Raw genomic sequence first — 9,386 nt, 5'->3', positions numbered from 1 at the left:
GCCAGTCCAGGCCGTTCCTCCTCCTCTCCGCTTCAAAATGGCGCCAAGAGCAGCTCCGCGGCTGCTCCAATCGAACCGCGGCGGACTGCGCCCGGGGGGCAGGCAGAGCGCCGCACGGGTTCTCAGCGCCCCCTGCCGGCCAGACGGCGTCTCGCTCAGGCGCGCGCGCACGCGCTCCTTAGCCCGCGCTCCGGGCTCCGCCCCCACACCCAGCGGCGCGCACGCGCAGGCTCCGCCCTACTCGCGCGGCCGCCTCTGTCTCCTTGGCAGCGGAGTGATGGGCAGCTGTCAGTGCGTTCTCAGCAGCTTCCCAGGCTTTGGCGGGAAATCTGTAGCTTGCCGAAAGCCGCTGGCTTTGGCTTTTTTTTTTTCCTTTTTTGGATAAGGTCTCTCACTTTGCCGCCCTAGTTGGCCTGTGGAGCCCATTGTGTACACCAGGCTAGCCTTGATCTTACTACATAGAGCAGTATGCCCTCAAGTTCAGAGATCTGCCTGCCTCTGCATCCTTAGTACTGGCATGTGCCCTACGCCCGGCTTTTTTTTTTTCTAAATTTCTAAAATAAAAATGTGTATTATTTTATCTAAGAATAGGCTCTCACTATGCAGCCCTGGCTGGCCTGGAAACCACTATATAACCCAGGCTAGGCTCAATCCTCCAACCACTGCCTTCCCATTGCTAGGATTAAAGGTATGTGCCACCACTCCTGGCTTTTTTGTTGGTTTGTCTTTTTTTGTTAGACAGGGTCTCACTATGTAGCTCTAGCTGGGTCTGGAACTCTCAGAGATCCACCTGCCTCTGCCTCTGCCTCTGCCTCCCAAGTGCTGGAATTAAAGGTGTATTCCACCACTTGAGCAATGTTTTAAATCCTGTGGCATAGATTATGTGCTGTGTAAATGAAAGAATACTAATGTCTACATGGCTTCTCACCAGTTCATAGACCTAGGGATCCAGTGTTCAGCCCGCTGCTCAAGAACCCCACTTAATGGGGTGAGAAGTGATTGGAAGGCCACAAGGATGCCATCCAGAAAATGAGGTTTGTCTTCCCTTGCCACTTCTGCCCTCCCTGTTGCAACTGTGAGCTGGGTGGGCCAGGAAAGAGGATTCTGTTCATCCCCAGGTCCCTGCCAGAGCTGACAAGTCTTGGTCGCCTTTTGCTCTTTGATGCTGCCAATCCCTGCAGTGAGCAGGACCTCCCTGCTATGATGCCTTTGGCACTAGGACTGTTTCAGAGAGTTTGTTTCAACAATGAACAAATGAAAAAGGAATCAGGAGCTTATGGTAGGATATTTGAAACAAAAGATAAGCAGTGCAGGTTTATAAACCATAGTCTTTGTGCTGGGGAAGAAGAGCCATAAATCCTAGCAGACCAAGCACCTTCAGATACTTGCTCCTATTCATTTCCTCTCTCAACAGGGTTCCTGGGACAACTCTGTCTTCACCATCCACTATTTTGACAATTGGTACTACAGGCTTCTATCCATTTTATGCATCCACTAAGCCATGGGAACTTTCCTATACAACTTCAGTGTTCCCAGCAAGGACAGAATAGGAGATCGACACAGGTCTTTAAAAAATAACAATAAATAAAAATGAAAGCAAAGCTTTGGCTTTGGCTTCTTAGGCAGGCGTGGTGCCACACGCACATTTAATCTCAGCACTCGGGAGGCAGAGACAGGCCTGTTAGGTTTGAGGTCAGCCTGGTCTACACAGTGAGTTCCAGGACAGCTGAGGCTACAGTGAGACCCTGTCTCAAAAACAAAACAAAATAGAAAGGAAAGAAGGAAAGGAAGGAAGGAAGGAAGGAAGGAAGGAAGGAAGAAAAGAATCTTCAAGCTCTTTGTCATTATTTTCTTTCCCTCTCAATTCTGAAACTCCAAAAGATACAAATAAGTTTCTTAGGAGCCACAGAATGAGAGCAAGAATGTAGGAACTACACACTGCCATGATCCCAACTGTTTAATATAATACAGTAGGCACTTAACACATAATGAGTACTCAGCACATAATTCTGCTGGGGGTGTGGTCTTGATATTTTAGAGTCATAAATCATTTGATGGAGTATATTGCCAGTTTTACCATGCATGCATTAATCAATTTTCATCACTGTGCCAAAATACTTAAAAAGAAAGAGTGGATTGTTTTGGTTCATGAGTTCAGAGGTTTCTATCTATGGTTAGCTTTCCAAGCCTGAGTGAGGCAGATAAAGTTCTGATAAAGTTCATCACCTCCTGGCAACCAGAAAGCAGCCTAAGAGACATACATCTTATATTTTTGGTTGTGAGCCTAGTCTTTAACAGCTGAGCCATCTCTCCATCCTTAGACATATCTCTTGAACAGGTTTATACTTCCAGAGCCTGGCCCCTGTGGCCTATTTCCTCCTGTGACAGTTCTCCTCCTAGTCTCCACCGGTTCTCAATAATGCCATTTTATGAGTTCGGGCTGGAAGTCAGAAGGACAGTGTCAGATACTCTGGAATTGGAGTTACAGGCAGCCGTGAGCGGGGAACCAAGCCTGGGTCCTCTACAAGAGCATTAAGTGCTCTTACCGTGTAAGCTACCTCTCCAGCTCAACAGAAGTATTCTTTATATTTGTGGATTTCACAATGGCCAATGTGAAATTCCTCAGGATAAAATAATTGGGTGGGATATAATCTCAGATAATTGGGAATTGGAACCATTCCAAATCTCAGTTGTATTTTTTAATCCTGGAAGAAGGAGTGGTGTTAAAAAAAAAAAAAAGTTGATCTTATATAGACATGGTTACAACTTTCTTTAGTCAGGAAAAGCACACATCTACACATCTAGTCCCCATCTGTCCTTCATTTGCTGCCATAGCAAATTAGCTTTTGTGCATACAACTACACCAATTATCTTATTCAGCTGCAGCTCAGAGACTGACTGCTGTCTGTGTGAGCTAATACTGCAGTATCAGTAAGGCTGTGGACCTTTCTGGAGGGTTGTAGAGGGGGAGATGCTAGATAGATGTCTTTCCTGCCCTGTGGAGGTTGATTTTGTTTCTTGGTTCATGTCCCTCCTCCTCTGTCTTCAGCCAATACCACAGCATCTCTATAGGCTGCTTCCCTCATCTCATGGCTCTCTCCAGCTCCCTTCCGCTCCTCTCATCCACTTTTCAGTCGCTATGATTACTCAGTGCCCGAGTAGGTAGTGCAAAATAGTCTGCCTCATTTAAGATCAGCTGATTAGCAAACTTTATTCAATCTTAAACCTTAATGTCCCCTTACATATTAAAAGGTTCTACATGAATATTCTTGGGAGCCATTATTCTGCCAACCACGTTGCTCCTATTTTGGTTATGTAGCTATTTCTCATAGGGTCCAAAGTTAAGGTTAAAGAGATTAGGAAGTTGGAACTGCAAGTAGCTAATTTAAAGAGTCCTAAATAGAGCCCATTGACTTACAGCACTTTGAATGCAGCCTATACATGCTATAAATGGTTTCCCAACAGCAGCAAAACATTTGCTAAACATCACAAAGCAGGCTTGGCATCTCATTGGGAAATGAGGAAACAGTAACCTAACACAAGGCATGTCCCAAAGGCCACACAAATGAGCCCTAACGGTCTGCAACAGGATTTAAATTTCCATAGGCTATGCAAGGATGCCACATGTATTATCTTTAGTCCAGGAGAAGTGGGTCTGAAAACTGCAGGGAGTGAGAGAATGCCAAAAATCATCTGAAAACGTCTACAGATTGTGTGTACCTTTTCAGCCCGTAATACAAAAATTATAACCGAGCAGGGGTGACACATGCCTTTAATCCCAGTGCTTGGTTGATAGAGGAAGGAGGAACTCTGAGTTCAAGGCCAGCCTGCTCTACAGATGAGTTCCAGAACAGTCAGGGCTGTTATACAGACAAACTCTGTCTTGAGAAAACAGAATTAAAAAAAGAAAAGAAAACAAAGAGAAAAGGACAAAAAAAGAAGTATAAAAATATAACTAAAGTTAAAGTAATCAAGAATACAGGATGATCTAAAGAAAGACAAAAGCCAGAACTGGGGAGTTGGCTCAGTGGTTAATAGCACTTGTTACTCTTCCTGGGTTGCATTTCCAGCACCCACGTAGTGGTTCACAATCATAAGTAACTCCAGTCCCAGGGAATCTGATGCCCTCTTGTAGCCTCCATGAACACTGCATGCATATGGTACACAGGCATACATGCAGGCAAAGCACACAGTAAGGTTTTAATTGGGGTGGACAGATGGGTTCAAACACTGGCTGCTCTAGCAGAGAACCTGGGTTCAGTTCACAACACCCACATGGTGGCTCACAACTGCCTCTAATTCCAGTTCCAGTGAATCTGATGCCCACTTCTGGCCACTGCAGACTCCTTCGTAAAATGAAAATAAATAGAACTTAAAACTAATAGGTTCTCCTGTCTCTACAGCCATTTATACTTTACTGGTTTTCTTCAATGTTTGGAATATCTGAAATAATTTTCTTCTACATTTTCCTTTACTAATATAATTTTCATTATATTATTCTAAATATATGTGTGATACTATAATCATAACTTCACATATATTTAGAATAGCTTCAGACACACTATATATAATCACTCTGGATTGAAAACCCATCATTTACAAATATAGATTACAGCAACTAAGACTTGTGAAATATGCTGCAGTAGTTCTGAAAATTTCAGTAATAGATTGTACAAAATGATACATCACACTGCTGTCTATTGTGAATAGTAAGTAGTATATTGTATTAGTCAGGGTTCAGTAGAGTCACAGAACTTATAGAATGTATCTCTCTATATATGTACACATATGTACACATGTGTATTTATATGTATACATATATACATATGCAAATATCTATACACCTATATGGAATTTATTGGAATGACTTACAGGCTGCAGTCCAGCTAATCCAATGATAGCTAGCTGTGAACAGAAAGTCCAAGAACCCAGTAGATGCTCAGTCCCACAAGGCTAGGTGCCTCAGCTGGTCTTCTTTTTTGGTTTTTCAAGACAGGGTTTCTCTGTATAGCCTGGCTATCCTGGAACTCACTCTGTAGACCAGGCCGGCCTCGAACTCAGAAATCCACCTGTCTCTGCCTCCCAAGTGCTGGGATTAAAGGCATGGGCCACCACTGCCCGACTCAGCTGGTCTTCTGTATGTTGGAATCCCAAAGAATGCTCCAATGCTAGTAAAGGAGTGGATGTGCCAGTAAGGCAAGGACAAGCAGGGAAAGAGCAAAAGCTTCCTGCTCCCATGTTCTTATACAGACTTGCCGCAGGAAATATAACCCATATTAAAGGCATGTCTTCCCACCTCAAGATCTGGATCAAAGGCATGTGTCTTCTTATCTCAAAGGTCAGCAGTAGAAGTAGATTCTCCCATTTCAGACCAAACAGAAAAATCTTTCACAGGTATTCCCTCCATTTCTGGATTGTAGCTCATTCCAGATAGTCAAGCTGACAACCAAGAATAGCCATCACATATGTGATCTATGACAATTACACCAGAATCTTGTTTAAGAGGGTGTTTATATTCAGAGGATGCTCTCAGGTTTTGGTGCGCTAAAGTAAGTATAAACTGAAGGAGCCAGTACACACACTTTCATATGAAAATCAAATATGTTTCAAGATGTCAGTGAGGGCTTGGCTCAATGGTAGAGGGCTTATCTGCCATACTTGAGGTGCTAGGTTCAATTCTTAGGACTTGTATTAGTCAGGGTTCTCTAGAGTCACAGAACTTATAGGTAGTCTCTACATGGTAAGGGAACTTGTTGATGACAGTCTGTAGTCCAACTCCCCAACAATGGTCAGCAGCAGCTGTGAATGGAAGTCCAAGGATCTAGCAGTTGCTCAGTCCCACAAGGCAAGCAGGCAAGGAGAGAGTGAATCTTCCTTCTTCCAATGTCCTTATGTAGGTCTCGAGCAGAAAGTGTGGCCCAGATTAAAGGTGTGTGCTACCACAGCTGGATCTGCAACTTGTTTTGTCCCAGATGACCTTGAACTCTGAGATCTCCCTGTCTTAATATTCTGGGACTCATAGTCACTATGGCTCAAGATCTCCATGCCAAGATCCAGGTCAGAAACTTGTATTTCCCAGCCTCCAGATTAGGATCACAGGTGAGCTTTCCAATTCTGGATTGTAGTTCATTCCAGATACAGTCAAGTTGGCCACCAGGAATAGCCACAACAGGACTGAAGCAGGAGAAAAGAAGCCAGTGAATGTTAAAGGAGCATGTTCCCAGCCGCTGTGGGATGATGGGATGCAGGAGGGTGCTGAAGTAATGTGCAAAATAGACAATAGATTTGGTGTTACATTCTAGAACACTCCACCAGGTTCTTCACAACAGAAGGGTAGAAATAGGGATTGGAAAGAACCAGGGCAGGACACTGCTTTTCTTTGCTTCATGAAGTAAATGGGTTCTCTCTTACACAGCGCTCTTAAGAGAGAATATTTAGAGATATATTCTCACTCAGGTAAAACGCTCATTCACATAAAGTAAAATAGTGATTTTTAAGTGTTTATTTTTATAAAAATGATGCATAACTTGAAGCTAAACATGAGGGAACAAAAGTTGCAGTGAAAATTGTTTTTCAAGAAGATTCTGTGGGGCAGTGGTGGTGCATGCCTTTAATCCCAGCACTTGGGAGGCAGAGGCAGGTGAATTTCTAAGTTCCAGGTCAGCCTGGTCTATAGAGTGAGTTCTAGGACGGCCAGGACTATACAGAGAAACCCTGTCTTGAAAACCACCCCACCCCCTGGGGAAAAAAAAAAAAAAAGAAGATTCTGCAAGGGGATAGGTTGTGAGCCTTCTGGATCATAATGGTGTTAAGGGTTCTAATGTAAATATCCTACACTGTGGCATTTATTTATTTATTTATTTATTTATTTATTTATTTATATTTCGAGACGGGGTTACTCTGTGTAGCCCTGGCTGTTCTGGAACTCACTCTGTAGACCAGGCTGGCTGTGATCTCAGAAATCTGCCTGCCTCTGCCTCCCAAGTGCTGAGATTAAAGGCGTGCGCCACCACTGCCCCGCTTCACTGTGGCTTTTATCTATTTTACGTACAAATTAAAACATTATTATTGTGTTGGAGCCAAGACTTATTCAAATATGATGATATGGCCAATTTTCTTGTGGGGGCCCAAATGAAACAAGGGGTGGAGAGGACGACAGACTAATAGTAATGGAAAAAAGAAAAAAGACCCTTAACTGAAGCTAGTCATTATTTGATTGGTATTTATTTTTAATTCAATAGATATTTATATAGCACTTTTCCTACCTGGAAGTAAGATACTTTATAATTTCTTTTCCCCAAAGAGTCATCTATCTGTTATGGGGTTCTGAGGTGCAGGCACTCTCCACAGAAGTTCAGAAGCTTAAAATTATACTTAATGGTGTTTCTGAGAAACCATAGCAACTGAATTCTGTTACAAAAAAAATGTTTTCTCCTTTGAAGCCTAGGCGGATTCTTTTGTCTCCTAAAAAGCCTGAAAACTGTTCATTCACCACAGAGGCGTTAGCATCCACCTGGGGGCGCCAGGGACTCTTGTTCTTTTTTAGTGGTGAACCCCAGAGGAGGTCGCTGTCTTTATACATAAAGTTCATATTTCTTTAAGTAACTTCCCCCACTCTAGGGCGGGAACAAGACTGAGTCTACGTTTATGGCCAAAATAGCGCATATGTCATGCAATGGACTCTGGAAAACTGAGTCTCGGTGCCATGAGGTAAACTAAGAGTGCAGGGAACGCCGGACTTCAATCCCCATAATGCCCGGCGTGAGCCCGCGGTGCTGCCTGGGTAATCCAAGGGGTGGCGGCCATCTTGCGTTTGGGACTGCTCTAGCCTCGCGTCCCTTTCCAGCTCCGTTTAATCGCTACGTTGTGGACGGTCTTTAGCCTTCCCGGAGGTTCGTGTATTCGCGGAAGTTCTTTTCTGGGGGGATTGTGGGAGGACTTGGGGAGGAATGTGGTGGAAGTACATACAAAGCTATGGCTTGAGATGAGCAACCCAGTGTTGGTAAGGGAGGTATTTCCGGTTTCGTCTGTGGTGAACGGCTCGAGTTTTCACTGGTGGCTTGACACAACTCTTTCGCCTAATTGTGAGCCTGGAAGCTCCAAGAGAAACCTTTCAGCCTTCGAGGCCTCCCCAGATTCTTAGAAGGGATCTTGACGTTTTCTTTAGGGATGGAGAAGCTGGGGCGCCTCTGGCCTGACAGCTTGCCTAGGGGTCAGGAGGCCTTGGAGCCCAGGTAGGGTACTGGCGACGTTAGTGCACCCTTCTGCACTTCCTCAGGTATCGTTGACGTTAGAATGAGGAAATGGAAGAATGTGGATGAGTTGGGTGCTGTTTCCGGGAAAATGGCTTTCTCCGCGGTTGGAGCTTCCTTAGTTTCTGCTAATGGCCTGTCTTCTTCTCTAGTTTGTAGGGTTTTGGTTTTGATTCCCAGAGCAGGCCGAATGTGACCAAACGATGGGTTTTTTTTGTTGTTGTTGTTTTTTGTTTTTGTTTGTTTTTGTTTTGTTTTTTGCTTTGTTTCTTGACGGTTCCAAAAAAAAAAAAAAGACAAGAGAAGCGAAGTTGTAATTTTTTTTTTTTTTTAAAGACATAGTCTCTCTAAACCAATCTGCTCTGCTATTGTTAGGTTTACAGGTTTGAGCTACCACGGCCTGTCAAGAGAAGTATAATTTTAATTAAGTTAATTTATCAACAGGGTCTTGGGTAATGCAGACTGACCTTGAACTTGCTGTGTAGTCAGGCTGGTCTTGAAATGATCTTCCATTCTCCAACTGCCAAATGCTGATGTTAGTCATAAACCACTCTGCCTAAAAAGTTTATTTTTTAAAGTTACAGAAACTACTAGAAAAGATGGATGATTTGCTTTTTAAAGTTTCCTGATTGTTTTTCCTAAGCATAATTTGTACCATCACTGAAATTCAAAACTTTTTTTTTTTTTCAAATTATTACACTCAATTGGAAACTGCTTTTACACTACTTGGAAGGAAAAGACCCACGAAGACTGCATTTTAGTTAATCTGGTATTTGGATGCTAAAGAGAGATCATTGAAGTTTGGAAATTGAAGCATATACTCCAAAAGACTTGATGATTTTAAACAGGAAGGAATTCATTGTACAGTGTACCATAGCCAATATAGAAACAAATGTCAATTCTGTATCTATACATACACATATAAATACATACAATATGGGTTGAAGTTTCCAAATTTAGCTTCGTAAACTCTAGAATGGATTGTTTAAAGATAGGACTGGTAGCACAGGCTTGTAATCTCAGCACCTTAGAAGGATGGAAAGTTCAGGGCATCACTATATTCTACAGAGTGAATTCAAGGCCACCCTTGTCAACTTAGACATTCTCACAACATGAAAAAAAAGACATAGGATA

General features: G+C 43.1%; 1 protein-coding gene across 3 annotated transcripts in view; it reads left to right on the top strand.

Moving 5' to 3' along the window:
• Positions 1 to 6,327: 6,327 nt before the first annotated feature.
• Positions 6,328 to 9,386, top strand: part of N4bp2l2 (NEDD4 binding protein 2 like 2) — a 66,071-nt gene continuing 63,012 nt past the window's right edge. The window contains exon 1 of one of the 3 annotated variants that reach the window (XM_031338838.1): positions 6,328 to 6,456. The gene's annotated coding sequence lies outside the window, so the exon portion shown is untranslated. Of the gene's footprint in view, positions 6,457 to 7,758; positions 7,893 to 7,948; positions 8,235 to 9,386 lie in introns of those variants that run through there. The other 2 variants (XM_031338840.1, XM_031338839.1) reach the window with 2 other exon arrangements.

The sequence above is a fragment of the Mastomys coucha genome, unplaced genomic scaffold, assembly GCF_008632895.1.
Source record: "Mastomys coucha isolate ucsf_1 unplaced genomic scaffold, UCSF_Mcou_1 pScaffold22, whole genome shotgun sequence".
Lineage (NCBI taxonomy): Eukaryota > Metazoa > Chordata > Mammalia > Rodentia > Muridae > Mastomys > Mastomys coucha.
The sequence above is the reverse complement of the archived record's forward strand: the minus strand, read 5'-3'. Positions and strand labels throughout refer to the sequence as shown.